The following is a 26,660-nucleotide window of genomic DNA, read 5'->3' on the forward strand; positions in this document are numbered from 1 at the left end:
GCTTCTCCTGTTGTTACTCATGTCACAATTAGGAAATTTTCTTTTTTCTCCCCAGCTGGTACAGTTTTTCATTTATTTTTGGTTTTCTGGTCTTCCTAATTTACATTTGGTTGCTTTATTCCTCCTGGCTTGTAAATTTTCTCATTTACGTTTGGTTTGCTTAAATTTGATTATTCCTGTGGACATTTTTTTGAGGTTTGTATGTTTTGTTTTTGGTGTTAATTTGAACTTAAATAATAATAGCAAATATTTTTGAATGCTCACAATTGTGTCAGGCACATTTTATTAATACAAATGTTATTTTGTTTAATCTGCACAATTTCTTGGTGAACTAGATGGTATTATTATTCCCATTTTAGAGATGAAGAAAGTGAAGAAAGAAATGAAGATATGTAAGTTCCCAAAGAACACAAAACTGGTAGAAAGGGTTTAATCATATACTGTTGTTCCGTAGGTAATAAATCTCCTTTTCCTGTATTCTGTGTGTACTTTTGGCTCTGACTTTGGGTTAAGGTTCAACAGGTATATTTAGTTTGTCTTAGTTTAATAGTTACCCAATTGACCATGATCAGAATCACTTGGAGGGCTTGTTAAAACACTAATTGCCAGGCTCCGCCCACAGAGTTTCTATTTAAGGGGGTCTGGCTTGGGCTCTGAATTTGAGTTTTCAACAAGTTTCCAGCTGACGTGGACGTCCTGGTCTGGGACTGCTCTTTGAGAAGCGCTGGTTTCGTTCTTTCCCTTCAGGTAAAGTTAAGAGCCTTCTACTTTATAATTCCGTCTAAATGTGGCAAGTTGGTATCTAGAAATATCTATATCTATATCTATATCTATATCTATATCTATCTCCCTTGAAAAATGCAGGTTTGAACTCTGAGTCCACTTATATGAAGATATTTTTCAGGAGTAAATAACTACAGTGCTGCATGGTCTTGGCTCGCTGAATTTGCTTACAGTGTATACAGAGACTATAAATTATACATGGATTAACCCCTGCATTGATCAAGGGTTAACTGTAAAAATCAGTCAATTTAGGAATTCTTTTTCTTGTTCTTTTTTTGCCTCCTGGAAGACAGAATTATACATGGTTGATGATTTTTTCTTTTACCTTTCCCAAGACGGCTGTGTTTAGTTTCTGGCTGAAGCTGTTTCCTCAGGCTTAAGTGATGCCTGTGGCCAAACGCGCTCCTAAGCCTGGGGGTGCGGATCCCTCCATGCCTGGGGTTGGGCACAGGCAGCAGCCCACACTTCAAGAGAAGTACCTAATCCCGGTGCGTCCAGAACTACAGGCTGCTGCTCTGTAGGCTTAGCCATTTTCCAGCCCTTTCATTATGGTCCTTACTTATGGCAGACATTTATGGGTAGCGTGGGTCTCATTCCACTACGAAGTGATGATTCACCAAAGTCTTTCTAGTCTTCGCTTTCAGTTCATTGATGGTTCTCACTGCCGGCAGTCAGTTTTTCACAGAGCCGGCTAATCTTATATTGCCTTTACGTTTGGTCTGTTGGTAGAACTTTGAATTGATGGCAGTTAAATGATTTCTTATGTGAAGTGTTCCGGGGAGATGTGAGAGGACCAGGGAGACAAGAGGATCCTGGGAGTTCCATTTACAAGGTGTATGAGTGGGAAGAGCAACATTAGAATAAGCAGGAGGTGAAGACGCCCAAAGGGCATCTCAGAATGAAAAGGCCCAGATGTACCTCCCCTGCTGTTCACCTACAGCTCCACCATCTGATAAATGTAGGCTCAGGAAATAATAGGACTTAAATGCTAGGAACGTTCTGTAACTCTGAGGATGTGCATGATGTTCTAGGCTACTTGTAGTGTCATGGATCATGCAATTATAAGGCATTTGGATTGGCGAGTTCAGAAACCTTCCAGTGCACCCCAGTGCATCAAGAAGCGACTAGATTCAGAATGAAAATGAGTTATGCTTTGACGCTTATGAAGTATGTGATCTTGGGCAAGTCATTTAACCTCTCTGAGTGTCAGTGTCCTCATACACAAAATGAGGAAAAGATTGTCTCTTCACGGGAGAGTCGTAAAGATGAAATAAAGTTAAGTGTGATAATCTCTTGAAGAGCAATGTCTGGCTTTGTATTTGACTTTCAAGTTCTGTCATAACATGATACAGTGAATTCAGCTTTGGATCTCACATTCTCAAGAGTGACCTCTGCCCCAGTCAGACTGGTTTCCTCACAGGGCCATGAACGTGGAACTCTCTTCTCGTTGACTTTGCTAAAAAAAAATCCATGCATTTTACTTGCTGAGCCAAAAATGTGTGGATTTGGCATCTTCCAGCATAGTTTCATTTTCTGTTCTTTCTGGGAGCAGAGGAGTCAGTGGAGGGGGGGGGGGGAATGACTGTAAAAATTGAGTCAGTGTGAAATCATTCCATCACTAGTCCCCGACCCTCTATTCTCAGTTCATCCCCAAGAATGGCTGCTGAGCATCATAAAGAAAGAAATATATGGCTCCTTCCTGCCCTTAGCTCCTTGCCATTCAACCAGGGATGCTAACCACTCTGCCACAACAGCTGCCGACAGAATTTTCCCAGCAGAGCGGCACTTCTACACCTGGGAAATGTTCTTGTGTCAGATCTGACAAAGGAGCATCTAAATGGTGGGGGAAATGTGCACCGTAGATTTCATAGAGAACTAAGTGGGGCATGCTGAAATCATAATGAGTCTTTATCCTCATCTGCCAGCTTATAGATTGATGGATTGGCCAATGCTGAATATTTCCTCATGGATTTACCAGTATATTTCATCCTCTTTTCTTCCATAGCTGTTAATTTTAAAGATTGTGTTTATTTTGTATCATGTCCTGCCCCTGCAGGGGCTGTGTGAACCCTTATTAACTACTAGCAAAGCTGCCCCTTGGTAAATTTCTGGAGATCTCTGTGTCCCTAATGGATGTGTTATAAAGAGTATTTATTCGATTCTTCTTATACTTTTTGAAGGCGAACAAAGTAAAGAATGGTAGATTGAAGCTCATATTGAGAAAGCATTTACTTACTGTGCTTAATAATAACTGTATCAAGTCAGACCTTTCAGGATGGTGGTGTTGTGTGCCTGGCGTTGTGTCACATACTTGCTCATTGACTGCAAGAAATCTGTGAAGCAGGTGTTGTTAGTCTTGTTATACAAGTGAGGTAGCCAGTGTTCAGAGAGGTTCACTAAGTGCAGGAGGAGCACAGGATTGGAATCTCAGGCTTTTGGTTTGAGCCCAGAGTTCTGTATTCAGTTGTGTCCTTGGACAAGTGAAGCAAGCTTGTGTTTCACCATTCACTAAATCCCCTCTCAAAGTGTTGTTGTGAAAGTTAACGGTGATGATACATGCAACGTGCTAAGTACTGGTTTGGTCCTTAGCACTTCTTAAACATCAGCTGCCACCAATAAAAAGAACAGCCAGGCTTCTGATCTAGAACGTTCCATTTCCTAAGTCCATCCTCTTGAGCCCAGGGCTATGCACATTTCTGTTTTCATGCTGAACTAAAATCTTACCTAGCAGGTGAATAGGGCTTTGTATAAAGGGACCATAGCAACTATCGTTTCTGAAGTGGAATTGGATGGTTTCTTTTCTTTGTGGGCCCCTAGCAGTAGTGTTTTGAACTTCTGTCACAGTAGTCAAAATAAGCATGCTTTTTTTCTGATGAGCCTGTTAGGAAGATTTCATTAGCTATGGGTTCAATTTTAAAGAAACACATACGCAAATTTTGGCTTGCGAAAGAAAGCAATGTGCTATAGTAGAGTTCACAAGGTCTGCTAGGTGTTCACCAAAGCTAGTTCCTCCTCTTCTTGAGTGCACTGTGAGAGAATATATCCCACCCTCCTGTGACTGACTCAGCCAGTGGAGGATGAGTGGGATGCCCATCAGGGCTCTTTTCCCTTCCTGGCGGAACTGAAGACAGTCAGGGGGATCTCGGAAGCCACATGCAGAAGCTGACAGAGCCATGCATGAAAAGTACTTGTGTCTCTTTGGACCATGCCTGGGGGACAGCTACCTGTCCATCAAAAATACTTGAGTGGAATTTACTGAAACAAAATATAACTCTTTTGTGTTGGGCCATGATCCCTTTTGGGCTTTGTTTTTTACATCAAACTAATAAAGAAATGTTTCACAAACTTTGGTAAGTATGCCAATCAGATTGACTTAGAAAAACTGCTTGCCTTCTCCCCCTCTTTTAGTGAGTTAAGGTTCACCACCTGCTTGCAGGAAGAATGAACCAGCACATGGCCCCTGGAGATCACTTTGAATCTCTTCCTCTTTCGCTTACCTGTCAGCCCAGGTAGGCGCCTTCACACATCTGGAAGCATCAATGTACCCATCAGCTTTTCTCTGTGTTCTTCTGCATCCTATATCATCCTATATCATATCATATATCACATCATGTTTCATATGCATATTCTATGCATCCTATATCATATCCTATATTGTATCATATTATATCATGACATAGCATGTCAGTTAGCTCAGTTTAGAGAGAATTTGAGACTTAATTCAGCTCACAGCTGCTTTAAACACAGTGGGAAAAGTAAGCTGGGAAGGCCTGAGGGTTAGTTGTGTTTCCACTACTTAATGACCACATAGCCTCAAGCAAACTTGTATTTCCCTTAAACTCAGTTTCCTTGTCTGTAAAATGTGATTATACCTGCTGCTTCTCTCCCTGCGATGCTTTGAGAATGGACATATGGTTTAGGAGAGTGTTTTTAAGAAATTAGAACATGCCCTACAGGGCATTACAACTATTACTTATATAAAATAATAATGTGCACTTTGGAATCTTTACAGTAAAATGGTAATTGCTTAGTGCCATTAAAAAAGGTTTCTTTTTATTTGTGAAAGGTAGTGTGGTGGATTAAAGCAGATTGACAGGCAGCTCTATTTGAATCTTACATCCCATTGCTTACTAGTTGTCTGAACTAGTAATTTACTGAATTAGTTGCTCCATGACTTGGTTTTATTATCTGTGAGTTTTAATTAGTCACACCTACTTTGCAGAGTGTTGAGACCGAGTGAGTGCTTGCAAGTTAGGCACTGAAAAATAAAAAACCCAATAATATATTTGAAAGATTTGCTACAGGTCAAGAGAATTCCAGCATTAGTAACTGTTCGCATGCATATTAGCAAATGCTTAACAACAGACATAAGGGAGCTGACACACTTAATATTGAAGACTCAGAAGTCACTGTCAGTTGGAGGGCAGATAAAGCATCTCAAAGTCTAATGCCAACCAGTGGGATATTATTTTGTCTGACTTATAAAATTCCTAATTAAATGTGATTTTATAAGAACTAATGTTTTGTGTAGAGAGTATATTTGTCTTGAGGAGTGCAGTGATTTACAGCCAGATGGACTTGCTCTTAAGTCAGGACTGCAGGCTGACGGAGAGGCAGGGTGACAGCGGGGAGATCATGCCGTCATCAACCACATCTGGTCACTCTTTCCTAGTCGAGTTATTGCAAAACACGTTCTCTTCAAGTCTCTGTGGTTTTTGTAGATGCAGGTTAACTGCCACAGTGAAACTGTGATCCACTTCTGTATGCAAATAAACAGTGTCCTCTCTGCTTTCTTTATACCCTTCCATCCAATTGTATTAACAAAATGTGTGAGACCATTACTGATAGTAATAATGATAAACTTTCACACGTCGCATATTTGAGAAAAGCTCCTACAATAGTCAGATATTATTCTCTACTAAGTATGGAGGAAGAAAATAAACTGGAGTGTGTGTATAAAAGAAAGCATGTGCCTGCATTTGAGCCGGTGTGTGTGTGTGGATAGGGGAACCTGAGGCGAGGAAGGTGGAGGGGGCAGGAGAAGTGGAAAATATACCAATACAAATAAAAATGATCAGTGAGAAAAAGAAGTAGTAAAAAAGGAAAAGTGTAGGGCGAGAAGAATTTTACCAGGTATCCCAAACTTGACAGGAATAGAAATACATGTCAGTGTTCACCTGTCTGTGAAGGACACTTGCGTTGTTAGAGGGCGCTGTTCTGGAATGAAGCTGCTCGCAGACACATTTCCTCTGTGACATTTATGGGAATATGAGGCTTTTTTTCTTTCCAAGTAAATATGGGAGCCATTTAACCCTAACATGTCTGTGAGAAGATTTATGGCTTAGGACAAATTCCATGTTATTGAGGGGCAGAAGTAGGAGAGAGAAACTGAACTCAGAAGTAATCTCCAAATTTTATTCTCACCCAGAGTTCCAAATGGCAGGTTTGTTAACAAGCAGCAGAACTGATGGATTTAGTGTTGCCTCCTACCTGTCTGGAACACCTACCAGAAAAGGACCTCATTGAATAAAGAAATGGCTCAAATCAGTGAGCAATAAGGATCAAAGGCCTTGGAAGCATGCATGCTGTATAATTCATACGGAACTGATTTTTAACCTATTCTTTTCTCATTCTTGGGAAATTAGTAGTTAGAGGCAGTAGAAAAGGACTCTTCGCTATTTCAAAACCATATATGGCGCCATCGAGCATACCAGATGCTGTGGGGAAGCTCCAACCTGGTATCATTTTTTCTACTCTATTTGGCTACTTTCCTAAATAAGCACTTTGCCTCAGCACACCTGGATTGGTCCCTATTTCCCTGCAGCATCCTTGCTTCATTGGAAATCCCTTTTTCTTCCCCAGTCTTTATAAGTCCTTCTATTTCTTGAATACCCAACTCAACTGTTATCTTATCCTTGAGGCACTTTGATCATCCATTGTGTGTACATTTCTAAAATTTGGCCAGTCCCTTCTGGAGTTACAGCTACTTCCCATCTGTAGGCTCAGTTCTGCCTGGGACTTCCGGGAAGGAAGAATGACGAGAGCCTCACGTCTACCACTGTCTGGATTGAAGTTCAGTCTTTTCCCCATACACTGGGAATCCTGTGTTTTAGGGAGTCAGCTTCTAAGTCTCAGCCTTACCCCCATGGAATCTGTGCTTGTATACTCTTCTGCCTCAGTTTTGCTGCCTAGCATTTCAGTTTCCTTCTGAGTTTGGATCCCAAAGCTGTTGTTCGAGTCTATAGAACGTAGCTAGATCACAGTAGCCCCCTGCTTTTGCAGAGTATGGTGCTAGGTGTTACTTGGGCTATTTCTGTCTTCTGTGAAAGGAATGATCACCCGGGATGGTCTTCCACATTTCTTCAAGAGGACTTAACTCCTAGTCGCCAGCTACCATTGACTCCTGCTACCTGTGTGACCACTGAAAAGTTATTGACTCTTTTTCAGCCTTATTTTCCTCATGTGGGAATTGGCATAGTAGTAATACTTAACCTCATAGGACTGTTGTGAGGATGAAATTAGTTAATCTTGGGACACTGCCTGTCACATAATAAATGCCCAGAAGTATTAGCTATTATTACTGTTCATGTTCTTAATATCATCACTAATATGCCATACCTGTTGTAGTCTCTGAATTAAAATCTTCTGCTTGAGTCACACCTGAACTTGTCATATTCTTTGCATATTAGCCACTGCCTCCATAGCCAGGTTCATTTCCTCAGCCCTCTTTCTAATATGCCTTAGATTTTTTTTCTCCTCTAGCTTGGATCTGCCTCACACCTAAGTATACTTGAGTCCTAAATGATAGAACTTTGATTTTTCTGTTCTTCATGCACCTAGTACACATTGTTCCAAAACTTATTTACTCATCTTATTCCTTCTCTGCTAACTTGTAGGCTCCTTATGGTCAGGGACCTTATCAATTGCATCCTTGTGCCTCCTAATGTATTTTATATATGAAAGAGCCCCAGTCTATATAATTTAAACACCTGAAAGACTGCCCATACAGAATATAATACACATCTTAAATTTTAGTATTTAGATTGGGGATAAAAATGTGGAAATACTGGGTCCAGGTTGTGAAGTCTTGAAAAAAAAGTCTACCAAAAGCTTGCATGGTGTTTGGTAAGACTGGCAAGACTTTCTTGTATTGGAATAACAATATGGAAGCCATGTATATAAGGAAGGATGTTGCTACAAATGCATATGCAAATATACTAGATAGATCTGTGTGGAGGGACACGGGAGTGGGGAGCTTGTTAGAAATCAGTTCTAGGGGGATTGTTAGTGTTGGTGATGGTCCTAGAAACTGGAATGAGCAGGTATAATGGAGAGTTATTTCTTGGGAAGGATCAAAAGAATTTGGGAACTGAGTTTAGTGTAGTGAGTAGAGAGATAAATCAAAGGTGATTCCTTGAATTCAAACCCAGGTGACTAAAAGAAAGATGGAATTATAAACAGAAAGTGGAAAGTGAGGAGGAAGAGCTTGTTTGAGGAAGGAAAGGTGACATCATGAGTTTAGTTTTGCAATTTGGGCAGCCAGTATTGAATCAGAAGTAGACAATAGGTGGTTGGAAATGTCGGCTGTAAGTCTGGAGAGGATGGGAATGGAGTCAAGCTTGTAGAGGTAATAATTGAAACCATGGCATTAAATGAGCTCCTTGAGAGAGATGACACTATATAGAATGACAGCCAAGGAGAGAAATTTGAGAATGCCTAGATTTGAAGGAATATGTAGGAAGCACAGCCAGGCTAGGAGACAGAGAAGGAACATTAGGAAAAGTGTTATCTTAGACCTAAGTTCATGAGGATCTAGGGATGACTGACCCTATGAAATTGTCTTAGCAAATTCAGTGAAGATGAGGACAAAGGAAAGACCATTTTATGATGAGTATTTGGTATTTGACAATTTGTAGGCTGTAAGTGACCATCAAAGGATTTTTTTTTTCTGTATAGTAGTTCCAGTGGAAGACAGAATACTAAGGTTTAGAGAATAAATGATGAAAAAGTAAAAGCAAAGAGTATAGGCCACCATGTAAAGTGGCCCATTTTTAAGATCCAGGAGTCTAAAACTGTTGGAAGAAAGTTGGTCTGACCAATACTTGTTACTTTATTATTTTGAAAGTTATTTTTGGAGAGCATTTCTTCATATATGTATTTGAAGGCTCAAGAAAAATTCAATGTTCTGTCCTTTCTGTCCAATTTGCCAGACATTAGATGGAAGTTTCTAAAGTTATTAAGGGGTAAGATATAGTGTGATTTTTTTTTTCATTCTCAAAGCAGGGATATTAATTAATTAATTAATTGAAGTAAGTCAGTTTACAATGTTGTGTTAATTTCTGGCATACTGCAGAGTGATTCAGTCATACATGAACATACATATATTCGTTTTCATATGCTTTTTCACCGTAAGTTATTGCAAGATACTGAATATAGTTCCCTATGCTATACAGTATGAACTTGTTGTTTATCTATTATATATATATATATACTATATATATATATGTTAGTGTGATTTTTCAAAAAAGCTACTTTTCCTTATGAAAGTGCACAGAATAAGTGAAATGGAGTACCAAGTACAATCTAGAAAAATGGGCTCCTAGGAGACAGGAACACTGGGCCATTCCTTTCCAGTGACGTCCATCACACTTTGGAACAGCTTTCCCCCATGGCAACCAGTCACACTCTTTTTAAATAGTAATTTAGATATGCTGCGTTATCAAAAGAATGCAGTTGATTTCACATGATTAAAGCAATGAGAGAACTCTGATGAGACATATTTTTTCCACGTGGCTTGTGGAATTATTTCTGTTGTTCCACAGTAACATCGATAAATAACTTACTCAATTCTGTTGGAAAAGTTATGCATATATATAATTTATTACATGTGTATGTGAAATCAGTTTTCCTTGAAATTACAACCAAGATATGAGCCGTAAGTGAATTGCTTCATTGCTAGTGAAAAAGGATAAAGTTAATGCTGTAGAAATCTTAGCTTTTCTCCACATCGGAAAAGAGTGTGCTTGGAATCAGGAGCATAAAGCAACATTTGGCTCAAATCCACTTTTCTGCCATTTACAGGATAGGGTCACTTCTGTGCTGAACAGTATGTAAGCACAAGGATACTCTTAAGAAAAGCAGAGATGGATCTAGAGTGAGAAGCAATCTTATTGGAACACATTTTATGCCTGGCACTATTCTAAGGAAGTTAGATTAGGTATGTTACTCACATCATCCTTCTGACATCCTCATGCAGTAAACCCTATCATCATCAGTTTATAGTTGAAGAAACTGAGGTATAGAGAGATGGGAAGAGATTATCTTACTAGAAGTCGGTAGAGCTGAAATTTGAACCCAGGCAGTCCAGCTTAGGAATAGAAGTCCTTTACAATTCTACTTTGCTATTTATCAAGACCACCAGCATCCTTTAACTCAAAAATCTACTTAAAAATGGTTTCACAATAGGAAGCTAGCCAGAAGTAATTTTGGGCGACGGCATCTGAATTCACTCTCTGGAGGAAGAATCAGAGCAGATAAAACAGAGCTACTTTCTTTCGGGGTAAATTGACCGTGACAACTGTAAACTCCTTATCTTGGAAGGTTCTATTTTTATACTAGGAAAAGATAGGAAAGATAAAACCTCCTCTGGAAATGAAGGAGCTGAGTTTCTTTGGACTCTGTGTATCACTATGAAACCTGTATCTCCACCACTGCCTTCCACTGGGGGAAGCTTGGACCTAATTGCAGCTTCTTTCCCAGTTTCATAGCCTACTCATTAGCTAAATGATAAAATCCTGTCCAATGGAACAGATGTGGACATAGATGCCCTACTCTGTGTGTGGCAAATGAAGGACAGTAAGCATATGGGGCAAGCCACACCTGCGTACTCACAAGTGCTAGGACAAATGAAAACCTGCTGGGAGGAGGGGAGAAGACGATGTGAAAGGCTGTCAGCTTGGGAGAGGGGCAGGGCGCCGGAGGAGCCAGGACCGTGGAAGACCTCAGACCTGATACCTGATTTGCTGAGTGTAATTTACTGGTTTGCTCCACAGCCCCATGGCCTGGGGAGAGGGGATGAATTCCTGAATGCCACTATCCCCCAAGTCCTCAAGACAGTCAAGTTTGTTCACACTTTCTGGAAGCAGACTGAAAAAATGATGGGTCACAACTCTGAATCGTCCAAATATATCTGACTTTCATTAATGTTTTTATCCGTATTTGACAGAAACTGCTTGTCTATCATATACACTCCCTCCGTGGTAGTCTGTGTGCTTTGCGAGAGGCAGAGGTTTGCTAATGCTACTGCTGGTTACATTTTTGGTCTTAATTCTAAGTTCCTAGAGGGCAGATTCTACATCCCTTGTACAGTGACTATTGTAAGAGACTGAACAATACGGGTGACAGGTGTGAAAGAGGGTCCTGGTAGGAGCAGGGTGATACAGAGTAGCTGGAAAGTGCATGGAGGGATATTCATAGGAAAAAAAAATTTTTTTGAACCAATAAAAATTGTCTCCAGGATATAATAGGCCATTTTGAGACCTTAAACTTTATCATTTCAAATGTCATGGATTGGCAAACTTTTTCTATAGAGGGTGGGATAGTATGTATTCTTGGTTTTGCAGGTCATATGGTTTCTGTCATGTCTACTCAGCTGTGCAGTGAGTATGAAAGCAGCCTGGTAGAATACAGAAATGAATGGATGTAGCTGTGTCCCAGTGAAACTTTACATCCAAAAACAGGTGGTGGGTCAGATTTGGTCTACAGGCTAAAGTCTGTAGACTCCTTGTTTAGTCTATACACACTTACACTCATATATATCTCATATATGTATACACCTATACAGACTGAAAAACAGTAACATCTCAGTCTTTTTTCTTAAAGTGTTTCTCAGTTTGCTCAGACTTCTGACCTGAAGTCGGAGGCTCATTTCTATATTAAACATCCATTTGGTCACAAGGTGTCAAGCATTGTCCTCCGTATACAGGGATAAGGAGGAAAAGGGTAGTTTCTACCCTCAAGGACCTCACTGGCCCATGAGGAAGAGAGGTAAATGCAGGTAAATACAAGTGCACTGTCACATGTGCCATGGGAGAGATACATAGGGTGGGTAGAGGGGAGCACAGGGAACCAGGAACTGATGCCTTCTCCTGGGGAAGAGATACCTGAAGGGAGTCGTCAAGGACCAGTGGGATTTAAGAATTACATAGAGAAGAGGATGGGACATATGTGAATGGGGACGGGGGTGGGGGGTGCTGGGGGAGGAGTTCTAACTAGGGACTGGACCATCACAGACTCTGTATGTCTTTCCAGAGAGCTTTTCTCCTGAGAGATGTTCCTGTTGGATGAAAATGACATGTCTTCTGTTAAAACCTAACACACATTTCCTGTGAATCTATTTGTGTCTTTCTTGTGCTATGTCACCCTCTGCCTTGTGTTATAATTATCTTGTACTTGCCTTCCTCATGCATATTTTATTTAATTTTCCTAGAAAAGAGGACTCTGTTTTACTCATTTTGGATTCTCTCCTAATCTATAGGCTTTTATCATTGGCTGGGTCTTGAAAGCTTGTTTACGACTTACGTTTGATTCCCGCTCAGGTCTTTACTTCCCCTGTCTCAATCCTGTCTGCAACTCCGAAATGGAGACTTCATTGTTTCGGTTTCGTTCCTTATTCCTGGTACTCAGATCTGGCCCCTGACACATAGTATGACTCTAGAATGATGAATATTGACCAGTTCCGTTAATAAGAGTGGTCCAAGACAAAATGACCATCAAAATGCCATAGATTCCCAGTTGAGGTGCATGAAGAAGGCAAGTAGTTTACTGGAGCAGGAATTCTGAGATTGGCTTGAAAAAGTCTCTTGGTGCTTTCATTTTTAATTATGTACTTGAAAAGTAATTTACTTGACCTGAGGAAGGAAAGTGGGAAGTTGTGCTTTTAGAGTTGTGTTTTCTATTGTTCTGGATAACTAGAATAGGCTGTTAAATGTCCAACGGGGAGAAATAGGGAGGAAAGGATTAGTGATGATGGACTAGATTCAGCAAAGAATCTGGAGAGGAAAGGAAGTTGTGAGAGAACACAAGGAATGGAATTGAATTCATGCAACATTATGGGGTACCAGCTGAACACACACTGCAACGTAATCCCAATCTGGAAATAGGAGGCTGATCAGAAACAGGACCCTTGCCATAAAGGAGTTTGGGTGCAGTCCCTCACCCAGAGATATGAGGCTGTCTTCAGCTCGTGAGGAAGGGTAGCCTTTTGTTTTGGAAATGCTCTGCCATGACCTGAAAAGTCCCATGGCTGAGGGAGACCGTCTCTCTCCACACTTTGGGGTAAGGGACTCTCTGAATATACTTAGTTGTGCTGGCGAACTTGGAGCTGCCAGAGATGTTCTTAGGCTAAGAGGTAGATACAGTTAGTAGAAGATTCATCAGTGACCTCTGTGGGACCCTAGACTGAATTTTTTTCTATGCAAGGGTAGAGCTGCAGATGTCACAATAGCATAACTATTTGATAGGTGTCTAGCCCACGAGAAGGAGAGAGAGAATTATTGTTGGCCTACCCTGGCCGACTTTATTTTCCAAAGATGACTACCCTGCATGCTCTTCTACGATGAGATTTGCTACTCTCACTGACAGATGGAGTCTGATTCTCCTATCCTTGACAGTGGGAAGGCTTGTTGTAACCAGCAGAATGTGGTGAAGGTGATGCTGTGTAACCTTTGAGGCTAGCTCAGAAAGGAGAAGCAGCTTCTGCCTGGCTCACTATTAAACTTGTGCTTGGAGCCCTGAGGTACCACGTCAAAAGTCTGACTATCCTGAGGCTGTGGTGCCCATTATAAATTCCTGACCCACAGAATCCATAGCCTTGTATAATGATGGTTGTTTTATGCCACTAAGTTTGGGATGACTTGTTACGCAGCTGTAGTAACTGGAACACCTACTGTATATCAGGCACTGTGCTTAGATTTTATATGCATTATTTCACTTAGTCCTCAAACCAATCCTTAAAGAGTAGTCTTGCCACAGTTTTTTAGATAAGAAAATGAAGATTCACATTAAGGTCTAGTCAACTCCGATGCCTATAACCTTTGGTCATGCTAAGAAGTGTTTTCAGTCCAGTAATAGAATTACCTGGTAAACACTAATGTTCAGGCTCCACCTTAATTCTACTGAATAACTTTAAACAGATGCCTGGGGAGATTTTTTTTTTTTTGGCACATGGAGAAGTTTGGAAACATGGTTAATGTCATCACATGAATTGAACAAAACGCTCTCAATAACACTGCAGTCTTTAGTGATGCAAATATGGAAGACCACATCCAACACAGTGTTTGGCTAAGAACAAGTGCTCAGTAACTGAATGCTAAGCTGGATTGGCCTTTCCAGATAATCTAACACTGGCCACTGAAGAGCATGTTCCGTGAGTCAGCAACAGACAGTAACCAGGATCTTGCTAGAAACACAGACTCTTAGGCTCCATCTCTGGCCTATTGAATCAAAGTCTGCATTTTTAACAACATCCCCAGGTGTTGGAAATCCACAGTAGAATTTGAGGAACACTAATTCAACCGATTTTAGTACTCACTTAGGAAAAGTGAGTTGCTCGTTCTTGTTGCTCGTTCCCAGCAACGAGATAGCTGGGCTATTTGCCAGTGAGTTCAAATGCGTTACCATGAAGAAACTTAAAGAGCTCCCAGGAAAATGATTCTACGCCATAGAGATGGTGATGTCAAGGAAGTCTTTCTGGAAGTTATAGAGATAGATGGTAAGAGCTCTGAAACTTGGCAGTTGCATTCTGTGCTAATGAAAGCTAAATTCAGCAATTAGTGCCTTGCCTGGAAAATGATTTCCTCTTTCCTAGATGTTCCCAGTGAGTGAACTCTCAGGAAGGAAGCTGTTTGATATATGCAGGGTTTGTAGAGGGAATCAGCCACCATTCTGCTAACTTGTTTTCAAGCGGGGTCAGAGGGATCTATGAAATCTATTTATTGATATATCTTCTCTTTTTTACATACATATATATTTTTATTGAAGTATAGTCAGTTTACAGTGTGTCAGTTTCTGGTATATAGCACAATGCTTCAGTCATACATGAACATACATACATTCATTTTCATATTCTTTTTCACCATGGGTTACTACAAGATATTGACTTTAGTTCCCTGTGCTATACAGTATGAACTTGTTTATCTACCAGGAGGAAAAGGGGGTCGGAAGGGATAAATTGGGAGTTGGAGATTTGCAGATACTAACTAATGTATACAGAATAGATACAGCTTCTGATACTGTTGATTCACAGACATACGACCTATCTTATCCATTCCTGTGAAATGGTGACCAAAGCACCACTTTGCAAAAGTCTGGAACAAAATTGCATTTTCTCCATAGATGTACCTCTTTTATAATTAAGGATTCTGCAGGACTGATCTATAATTGTAAACATGTGTGATTTAAAATCCATTTGTTACTACGCACACTGTCTTGGACACATGTCTTGCATTCTGCATCAGCCAGGAGGGTCCCACAGGTAAGGGTAGCTCAGTGCAATTCATGCTGCCCAAGATGCACATGAACGTGACTGCACAGCTGGGGAGCAAGGTGACGGCTCCACCCGGTGGGGGCGGGGAGAGAGAGCCTCAGTGACCTCGGAATTTTCTTTGCTTAATTAATGACATCAGGTCCTCACCTTTATCAAGTGTCCAGGCAACACCTACCCCCTGCAAAGTACCGCCCTGTGGCCCCAGCCACCAGATAGTACCACAACCTGCATCTCCACAATAAGATGCAAATATATGTTTCAGTTTTTTTTAAAATGCCTTTAGTAAAATGTCCTTTGATGAATGGCAATTCCTACTCTATTTTGGTAATAAGATCCTATGTTTAGCAGCTTTTTTTAGCATCAGTTCAACTCCCTTTTAAGATTAACTCTTCAGAAAGGTTAGATCTTTTTTCCCCCCTGCTGTCAGTACCAGTGGGGCCCAGCCAGTCACTATTCCGTGTGCAGTGTTGTCCCCTGCACTACGACAGCATCCTCCCTAGCCTTCTCTCCTCTAGACTTGCCAATTCCAATTTCATCTACCTTTTCTCACAGGTGTCATTTTCATTCCTTTTAATTATCATTATGGCTATCATATGAACCATATTCTTCACATTATTTAATTTTGTGTTTTTAATAATGCAGCACTCAATAGGAGATATTATAGTATGTGAGGTTCTGCCTGTGTTGAGAGTAGTGGAATGATGACCTCTTTGGGATTCATTCAACAAACACAGATTCTAAATTATCTGTAAATTTTTATTGCTGTTGAAAGCAGTAAGTTGTTATCAGGTACAAAGCCAAATTTCATACTGTGGGTAGTATTAATAGTTCTATGATTTGGGGCTATTAGGACTGCACTAAAAAGGTAAACTCTAGGTAATTTTTTAAATGGGCCAACAGCAATGTAGTAGAAATAAACTGAATTAAGATCAAAGGTCCTGAGTCTCGAATTAATGAGCTCTGCAACCTTAGAACTGACATGGGTTGAGAATGCCCAAGAGCGTCTCCTGAGATAGGCAGCAGCGATTAAAGTACCAGGTGAGCCTCCTGTTTTGGGTAACTCACACTTGGGGTATTTTGTTCGTGAGCCATGGTTCTAGCATCATGGACACGTTAGAGGCCAGTTTCTCAGGGGCAGGGATTGCATCCTTGTAGCCTCACATACAGTCCCTGACATGGGTCAGATGCTCAGCAGTGCATTTGAGAAAAAAGTAATGAATTTATTAACTACATAGTGATAATTCTTGGAACATATGAGTTCATGCAGAGTGACATGATGAATAAAGGATCTAATAGAGTTCATAGATCCTAAAGAGGAATCTTCCTCAAATTTGCGGGACGATAAAAATCATTTTTTATAAGTAGAACCTTCTAAAGGCAATTTAAGATAGAATGAATCAAAATTGCTGGTGGTAGGGAGCAGAAGGGGCTGTGAAATACGTATTTTGCACAAGCATCTCTGAGGATTCTTATGACCCAATGAGGGTAGGATACACTGACACTGACGATTGTGCCCAATCTCAAAGATCTCTTCCGACTTTCAGTGTCTCTGTGCCTAGGACACCTTTTCTCCCAGGGACACAGGTCTCCACAAGGAGGGGTCTTGACTTGCTAAATTTTAAGGTCCCTGACAACTTTATCCTTCCAGAAGTCCATATTTCTCCTGGGGTCTTCCATGCTTCCCAGCGGTGTCCTGACCCCAAGGTGCTCAATGACCTCACACTGTGATGTGCCTCTCATGACTTCTGCTCTGATACTGACCACCTGGACCTGTTCTTTCTATGGAGTGCCTCCTAGTGTTGGTCCAGCCATTCTCTTTTGCCTCAAAATACATCTATTCCAGGTATCATCTCCTTGACAAGGTGACAAGTAGACTTTAATAGAAGTCTTAAGGAGATGATAAGATCATTACAAGAATGGCTGAGACAAACACCTGTTAGACATTTAACCTTTTGGCCATTAACAGTGAGAAATTTAATGGTTCCCCTTAAATATTCTGGGATAGCCAAGTGTTTCATTCAAAGCCAAGTATGTATATATTTTCATGCTTAATTTTAGGATCATTCCAATGGCCTAAGTTTAAGATTTGAATTGCCTAATAGGTTTTCCAGATTAATGATTAAATCATCTAATAGGAAATAAAATATTTTTTATAGAGGAAGATATGTGTTATGAAGAATTATATAGATATTATTTGATCAGATTTCTTTTCGATTTGTGTCCAGGAAGGGCAGAAATTTCCAGGTTTTTAGGGGTCAAATGACCACCCCCTAGATTTTTCCGTTACTAGTTATTTTATCCAAGAGGCCATGAGGAAGAAATTAAAAACTCATCAGCAAACCAGCATGAAGGCTGGGCTGCTGGAAGCTTTCATCTGTTAAAGACTGTGCTCCTGTATAACCCCTTTTGAACTCTTCTGCTCAGTAGGTTAATTTGCTACAGATTTGGCCCTGCACGGTGGGGATTTGGGGGAGGACAGCTGTCTATATAGCCAGCAAGCATGAATGTGAGTGCGTAAGCAAGGTGCACGTCAGTGACCCAAACAGCTGACACGGTAGACCATCATTTTCCCCTTGGGGCCTGAGACAAGCAAAGGCTTGACCAGGCTACCTAGATCAGCCCCCGCTCTGGTCCTAAAACCTTTCTCACTTCTCTCATAGCACATCTGGCTGGTTTACTGGTTTGTGGTTGGTCTTATTCCACCCCAAGGTGTATGCTGAGAAGCAGTGTTTACTCACTTAGGTTTCTAGTATTGAAAACAGTGCTTGCCACATAGTAGGTGCTTGATAAGTATTTGCTGAATGAAGGAATGAAGATGTCCACACAGTAGGGTTTGTGTGAAAATGACACTTTAGGTATTGCATATTTGTGATATACCCTGGGATGCACAGTGCTGGTTCTTACTCGATTTCCTACTATGCTTTGCTCTGTTGTGATTGTCTCTGCAGAAGACAGATTGAGGAGGGGATAGGTAGTTCAGGAGGGGCTAGGCTCTGCCTTACACGTCTCAGGGCGTGGCCCAGGCACCCAGACCGTCACTTCTCTTTCTCTCGTTTCTTCATATTCTGTATAGTGTGTGTGTGTGCGCGTCCCCGTGGGCGCGTGTGTTTTACATTGTCACTTTTCCAGTTCGCCCTCATCCACTCCCATGAGTCGACTTATCTCTACCCTCATTTCCATTCATCTTTTGATGCCTGAAGTCATTATAACCAGCTGTTCAGTGTCTCCCTCATTTTGGTGCTTCCCTGGCACTTCAGATACAACAGGCCTAATACGCTGCTCTTGGCACTGCCCCTTCCACATGAACTCACAGCTATTTCTGATTCCACATTGCCGGCCAGCCAGTGCTGTTCAGAGATCAAAAGCAGTGGAACCTGAGGTCTGGTCTCATTTGGGGAACCTTGGTGGACCTCTGTTAACGCAACAATCCTGACAAACCAAAGAAGTTTCAAATTGTAAAGTTGCTTCACTAATGGTTATTACGAATTCTTGTATTTAATAGGGGATGCCAAGGCCTTGCGGGGTTAAGTGAGCTGCCCTTGGCCACAAACTAATTAATAGCATTGATGCTGTTAGCCCCCAGGCGTCCTGCGCTCTTTGCTCTACACCATCTCTTCCGTCCCGGAGGCTCTTGCCTTTACAGAGGTGGGCGTGGCTCTAGGGGAATGTTCGAACAATGGTACTCAACATAAGTGAGGTGGGAAAATAATATCCTGTCCTCTTCTTGCAAACCAGCAATTAGTCTCAACTGTTGGGAAACAAAACGACTATTTCTAGTAGAAATGATGTCTGAGATTTACGGCAGAGATGCAGAGAAGTGTCTTTCCTTCTCCTTCCACCTGTACCCACACACTCTTCTCATTCAAAGGGTCAGATTGTAATAAACCTGAAAGCAAACAGTGCCCTGTTTGTTTTCCAGTCTTTAATTGACTAGGTCATTACATTTAGATCTTAGGTGTTGGTTAGTCAAGATAAACGGTGATGTGGAATTCATGCGTGGACGAGAATACTTGCTTTACAAAACCCAAGATAAATGCCAGAATGAAGTAATGGCTTAAGGTCAGGTAGGCTGAAGAATGTAAATGGTAGCAGATTTACATTTTTATTTTTATTAAAAAACAAAAAACCCTGCTAATAGGCATATAGAAAGCGTGAAATACCACACTCAGCAATGAAGACATTCGTTTTGCTTATACAACACTGTTCACACTTGTAGATTTTCTGACAGTTTTAGAACCCAGGAGAATTAAGAGGTCTCTAGCAAATGAATGCACATCAATAAAATACTCTTAGTGAGGTGTTTTTTCTTTTTTCAAAAAAAAAGCTGATCCCATATTTTCTCCTTGCAGTCACTGACAGCAGTGATGGTATGTGCACTGCTTTATAATGACTTTTTGATGTTTCCTTCCTGTTTTGAGTATTCCTTTTGTGTTTTGGAAATCAAGTGCTGCAGAGTTTTACCTCTTCTTTAATATTTCAAAAACCCTTTCCTCGGTGGCCGTCTTCTCCCCGCTAGAGTTGAGCCAGCTTTGACAAAACTCTTATACTCTGAGCCCTTAAGTAAGTCAAAAGATTTCCCATTATTCCAGTTTTCTTTTAGACGGTGAGGCTTTTCAAAATGACCAGCCACACCCCAGTTTCCCCACATTTCTAGAGAACTTGATGCTTTCTTAATTGTTCATATTATTTTAAATGAACAAGAAGAGCTTCAAAAACCTTGAGCATAGTTCCATAAATTTATATCAGTGATATAAGGGAAAAGCTCTCCTTTGTAAGCAGAGACTGATGAAGAAAAGTGGACAGAAGATTAAAACAAGATCAAATGCTAGTCACTTGCTGATGATTATTCTGCTCTCTGTCTGTATCTGTCAGCTTGGAGGTTGTAAATGCCATTATGAATTTAAATAAACGTCAGTGCTCACACATACTTGACTGCAAGTAAGAGGGAACTGTTTGATATGTTTCACTCTGGAGCCATGGTGTTTAAAAGCAGTCAAGTTCATTTCTTGGACAATGACATCTCTTTTTGATCAGAACTAAAATGAAGGAGGGTTAGTGTAGCCCAGTAATAAGGGAACCAGACTTAAGGACTAAGCAAGTGACGCGCTTTGTAATTAGACTAATAGCTATTTTTAATTTTGCACTTACTATTGTATGAGAACACGTACCGACACATTTAATCATCATTATCACCTTCCGGCTTTGGTGCTGCTATTATGCTCCATTTTACAGATGAGAAAGCTGATAGGAAATAACAAGCAACTAGCCCAAAGACACACATTTGATAGGTGGAGGAGCTAGAATTTGAACCTTCATCATTCAACTACAGGGCTCTGTGTTCTAATGTCCACCTACTCTGGGAAAATCAGTCTTTAATCTATCCATCTGGAATAATCCTTGATCTCTTCAATAGTGGTGGGGATACTAAAGGTGAAACTGGATGTTTCATTTTTCCTGTCGGGGCTAGCTCCAACTCTCCCAACAGGGAAATTGGAGATTATTTTTCCTAATTGTTTTATGCCAATGATAAGCCTAATACTAGGTAAATGAACAAGCAGAAACTATTTTTGTGTTCAACATCTGGAGCAGAGGCCGACTAGGTTATAACACAGAGTATTTCCCTTCCATGATCTCATTTGACTCACACGTGCCAACGTCCACACACAGGCTCCCTCCTGCCTGGTATTAGATGCCTCTTACGATCTTGTGGACATTTTGCAGACAAGGATGTTGGGAAAATCTTGTCAGACAAAACTGGGTTTGAATCTCAACTTTTTCCTGTACTAGCTGTTTGATTTGGACAAATCCCTTAGCATTTCTCAGCCTGAGTTTTCTCTCAATAATATCCAAACCAAGGATTGCTTTGAGAAGTAAAGAAATAATGCATATAATATACTTAGGAATGTAACTATTCAGTAAATATTCTCTATTCTATTTCTTTATCTCTTCTCTTTTCTCTTTCCCTTTCTTTCTCTTCTCTCTCTTACATGCCACTACTGAATTGATCTTTTCTTCACATCTGTAATCAAAGAAGGCCCAGTGCTGTAATTCTGGACATCCATCTTGATTGTTACTGGAATGACACTGGAAATATATTTGAGGGTCTCTGTCTCCACTTATCCAGCTGTCAAATGATATCAGTATTCCTCATTTGCATGCAAAGAGAGTATGCTAACAGTCAGTCCAGAGCTTTGAAGATGAAAATTGCCATGTAACTGCTTGCTACTATAATTTTTTAAATCTGGGCTTTGAATGAACTCCTTTTGAAGATGAGATTACCATTGCTTTCATATATTTTCTCTTTCTCTTAAAATCTGCCTCACTTTCCCATTGTCACACCCCATCTCACCCCTCATCTTCAGCCCTTTCATGCTGAAATGCCACTGCAAGGTGACAAATCAAAATTCTCTCTTTGTATTCTAAACTTATGTGCGTTGGCCTTTTAGAGTAAGCTGGCATTTTGGAATTAGGCTCAAGAGTTATTAGAATTGCTTTTATGAATCATGGATGACTGTAGATTTGGTCTGGGAGATGATCATGTGAATTTTCATCTGGAGAGTCCACTGTCTAGATCACAAACCATTCATTCATTCATTCATTCATTCATTCATTCATTCATTCATTCATTCATTCCATAAACAGTTCTTAGGCATCTATATTGCATCAGGTACTATGTTATATGACCTGAAAATGGGTCTGGAAGGAGCTGACAGCCTGGCAGGGATGTGGACTTGTAGTGATGGTCAGAGGCATTTCCTGAGTGTCCGCTGAGAATGCCTCATTTCGTTCTCACAGAGATCAGATAAGGAAACGGAGGTCCCGAAAGGCTAAGTAATGTGCCTATGGTCTGAATCAGTGGGTGGTAGAGTAAGATACAAACCCAGACTCTCTGATGTGAAAGCCCATCTTTCCACCCTTCTCCACTGCTTCCTAACAGATTATTTTGATACTGCGCAGTAAGTATGTATAATCAAGGTTACCATGAGATGGTAACCGGTGTTTGCGACTTTAACAGCAGCTGTTCCCCTTTATATTTAGCCTTGATTCTGGCCCTCTGTATTTCCTCATGTGGGTGATGGACAGGCATAGAGTGACACCCACCTGCCGGAGGGTGGAGAAATGCTTGAACCTTTCTGTTCTCATTAGCTATTTCTGACCAATCAAATCATCAGGGTCCCAGCAGAGGGAAATTCATTAAAGGTAATGATTCTAAGTCAAGAAAAAGTTATAGGAATGGGACTGAGAAGTGGAAAACTTTGATCCAGGAATTGTTTTTCTCACCATCAAGTGGTAAACTGGTAGTCTAGAGATTAGAATCCTTCAGGAGTGAAACCTTAGGTGAAATAGGGCTTCTCGTTTTAAGATTTTCACTTGAAGAGAGAACAGTGTTCTTTATTAGCATAGTGCATTGCCTGGCACATGGTTGTCTCTCAAAATATATTTGTCCAGTGAAAAACTAATGACTGTCTGCAGCAGCAAAAAGGTCTCCCTGAATCATAGCTCTGTATAGTGTCCACACACCTCCAAGACTGTTGGGGAGTTTGGGGGCCACTTTGAGGATAGCTGAGCAAACAATAAAGTGAACCTTGCAAGTTTTTTGCATAGACACAAAGATTGCAAACTTACATAAATGCACTTGATTTAGTAGGTTAATTACTTAGCAGCATTGTATAGTGGTTAAAAAAAATATGTGCCCTGAACATAGATTTTTATGGGTGCAGGTCCTGGCTCTATCTTTTATTAACTGGGTGACTATCTCTTATTAAATTTAGGCAAGCTACTGAACTTTCTAAGTCTCTTTTTCTCAGCTTCAGAGATGGGAACAGCAGTCACACCTTCCTTATGTGGTCTTGGGAGAGAGTGCTTGCTTGCACAATAAATGGTTAACAGTTACTGTTGTTGATATTCGAACTGGTTGTTAAAGTAGTGACCAAGACAAGGCTTCCACAGCACAGGAAAGCTCAGAAAAAATGTGTAGTCATGTCAGAGAGAAAACTGAGTCAGCCCTGGTCCTATGAGAGGCGGAGGCCAAGATGGGATAAAATATGTAAGAATTTTTATTAGGGGAAATAACTGTGTGAAAAACATGGGGAGTTAACTGGATAAAGCTGGGAGGAGTTATCAGAATGATACCAACTAGTGCAACCCGCAGTGAAGGAGAGAAATGAAAACCATCGGGTGGATGTGCCCTTGACCTCTGTGTGATGTAGGAGGGCTCAGCCAGGCAATTTGGGGCCCTTGAGTTGCTGGCAGTGGAGTCCCATGTCTCCCAGGAAGGAACCTGCCTTAGTACCCCTGCCACCCTCACCTGTGGGCTGTAGAGCCCCATTTACTTTTCCTCCTTTGGTACAAAATAAAGTCTGTGTCTTGTTTGGATTACTTGGGCCTGGAGAGCATAAGTTGGCCTTAACCATCTTTGTATCTCCCACAACTTCCAGCATAGTGGTTCTTTGTATGTAGGAAATGCCTTGATAATGAATTACTGAATTAATTTTTGTGGCAGCAATAAGCATGAACCTTGTTGACTTCCAAATATAGAGAATGTAATTGACAAAGCTCCCTACTACTGGGTTCTGAACCACAGGTACCATTTGCACGGGAGTCATGCTTCCTAGAGCTCCACCCAGCCCATAGGTGGAGAGTTCAAAGAACAAAATAAGTGGACTATACTACTTGCATTTTTAATTGCTTGCATGAGCATTATGAAAAAATGAAACTGTAAGTGAATTTAATGGCCAGGATAATAAAAGGATAAAAAAGCTACATTCCCAGCCTGTTCTTATTGTGAACAAATGGTCTGTTGATCATTGTATGACCATGGGTACAAGGCTATTCCCAAAACTGGCTTTGAGATAGAAGAAAGTGCTAAGTTTTAATTGTGGGATAATAGGAAATGCTAGTTCCATTTTTTAATACCAAGAAACTCTATGCCATTGGTTCCTCAAATAGGTTCTTTCCATTGCTTGTCTATGCTGATAACCCACCGGAGGGCAAATACTGTTTTCCCAAAGCCATCCAGAGATAATCCACGCTTCTTCCACGCTCCCTTCCCACCCTTTCCTCCCCATCTTCACCAAGTCTTAGACTATTCTTATTGATGTGAATCTTTCAGGCACAGACATTTTATGGTAAAACTCAGATACATATCCAATTTTTAAAAACCTCAGCATTCCCAAATCTACAGAACTCATTTTACTTTGGTATCCTCTAAAAGGATACCATTTCAAGGCCTACAGTGAGCCTTTAGGAAAACAGAAGACTTGTCTGACAGCTCTGAGCTGGTGACAGAGGCTGAAGTGTCCTTCTCTGGTGGGAATAAGAGGAAAGGTGATTGCATTTGAAAGTCCTGTGACTCGTGTGAAGGTGCCCCAGGGCTGGGGCCCTAGGGAAGGGGTGTTTCTTTCCTGAGCTTATGGGAATGTTGAAATTAAAGGACCATAAAAAGCTGACCATCAAATGGGAAGCCTATTTAGGTATGTCAGAGAATAAAATGCACATGGGTCTCCAGACTGGGGACTCAGGAGCAGCCTCTCATGGGGTCAGTGATGAGATGGTCTGAGAGGGGGTGCTAGGAAGTAGTGGGTTCTATGGGGTGGGGAGCACAGATGTCTGGGGTGAGCTACAGAGCAGTGTGGCTGGGTTGGTAGGGATGGAGGTACTTTGCAGTTATAGGGACTGCCAGGATGGTGAATTGGAGTAGCAGAGAAACTTTAGAATGCAAAGATCAATGGGGATTAGGACCCAGGGTCTGGAATTGTGAGCATAGGGCCAAACTCGGCCCTCTTTGCTACTTAAATACACTCAAACCACAGCACGTGGGAAATTTGAGTTTGAGATTACTTAACTATAAATGAAAGATGAGACCTTGAATTTGTCACTTAGATTATAATTCAGTCACTGAAGCCAAATAACCTGTCACTTTTTAAAAAGACTAAAAATTAAGACATTTGTTTTTTAATAGTAACATGTGTATATATATGAGAGAGACAGACAGACAGACAGGGAGGGAGGGAGGGAGGGAGGAATTGAGATTCAAGTTGTTGAGCTAAGGTACTCTCCTACACTTTGCTTGTACAGAGACAAAACCTAAAACCAAGATGATCAATATTTTAAACCCTCAAGATGTGCTCAGACTAGACACTGGCCAGCCTCAGTCATGTTCTGGTCAGGAAAAGTCCTTAATGATGCGTCATGAGAAGTTCCACCCTTTTAACCTCGAAACTGATTTGCTTCTGGTTGAATTTCTTTAGCTCTATTCTTCCACTGGGGGACTGGGCAAGCTCTTGCATAGCACCGAGGGGAAATGTGTTTAAATGCCGTTCGGGGTTGGATGAGTTGGTGGGGCGTCCCTCTGATCCTCTGCCAGGTGTCCATCCCAGCTGGCAAGCTCTCTGCCTCCCTTTCAGGGGTTGTTGTCAATGCTGAGCTTCCTGCCAGCGGGAGCTGCTCTCTTCTCAGTGGAGGGCAACATGCCCTCCATCAGCATTGAGATCCTTGTGTGAAGACAGTGACGGATGAAACTCCGCACTGCTTCTCATCTGCCTTCTGTTTTTGGAATTTCCCAGACATCTCCTGAACTGTGAGGCTTCTGTGTGTGGCCACTGCAGAGCGGGGGGCTTGGAGGAGCTTGGCGACACTAACCAGTGAGGCTGCCAGGCTTGGAGCCAGAATATTTCCAGACCTTGTTCCCATAGATCGTCAAGTGTCAATATGGGGCTTACAGTGCTTGGCAGGTGGCCCAAGAGATGGCATGAGAAACGGGCCAATGGGTTGAACAGTTTCCTTTCTTGGAAGCTATGTAGTGCCATGGTTAAGGTCATCGGCTCTAGAGCCAGGGACCTGGCTTAGACTCCCAGCTCTATCAGCTACTGGCACTGGGATAGATTCACTGCCATGGAGTTTCTCGGTGACATTGGGCTCTTTCCATAATCTCAGTGTGTTTCACTCTTCTCATTTGTGAAGTGGAAAAAACAGCAGTACCTATTTCAGAGGAGTCTTGTGAAAATCAAATGAGCTACTCTTTCTAAAGTGCTTGTAACAGTGCCTGGTACTTGGTAAATATTATATATTTGTTGGTTAGATTCACTGGGTTCAGTTAAGTTGAGTTTAGTGAATGAAAACAAATAATTGATTACTAGAGATGATAAATGGATTCTCCTTGAATACTAGAAAGTAATATCTATAGTTACCACTTGTTGGCTGCTTACCACAATCTAAATCATATGCTGACTATCTTACCCAATAATAAAGAAAATGTACACAGCTCTTGCATGTACCAGGCACAATTCCAAGCTACTTTACTCCTTCGTTCCTCATAACAACTCAGATAGGA

At 41.1% G+C, this 26,660-nt stretch overlaps 1 protein-coding gene across 2 annotated transcripts in view; it reads right to left on the reverse strand.

Moving 5' to 3' along the window:
* GRM3 (glutamate metabotropic receptor 3) overlaps positions 1-26,660 on the reverse strand; it is a 207,442-nt gene that overhangs the window by 112,647 nt on the left and 68,135 nt on the right. The window lies entirely within an intron of this gene.

This window comes from Camelus dromedarius, chromosome 7 (assembly GCF_036321535.1).
Source record: "Camelus dromedarius isolate mCamDro1 chromosome 7, mCamDro1.pat, whole genome shotgun sequence".
NCBI lineage: Eukaryota > Metazoa > Chordata > Mammalia > Artiodactyla > Camelidae > Camelus > Camelus dromedarius.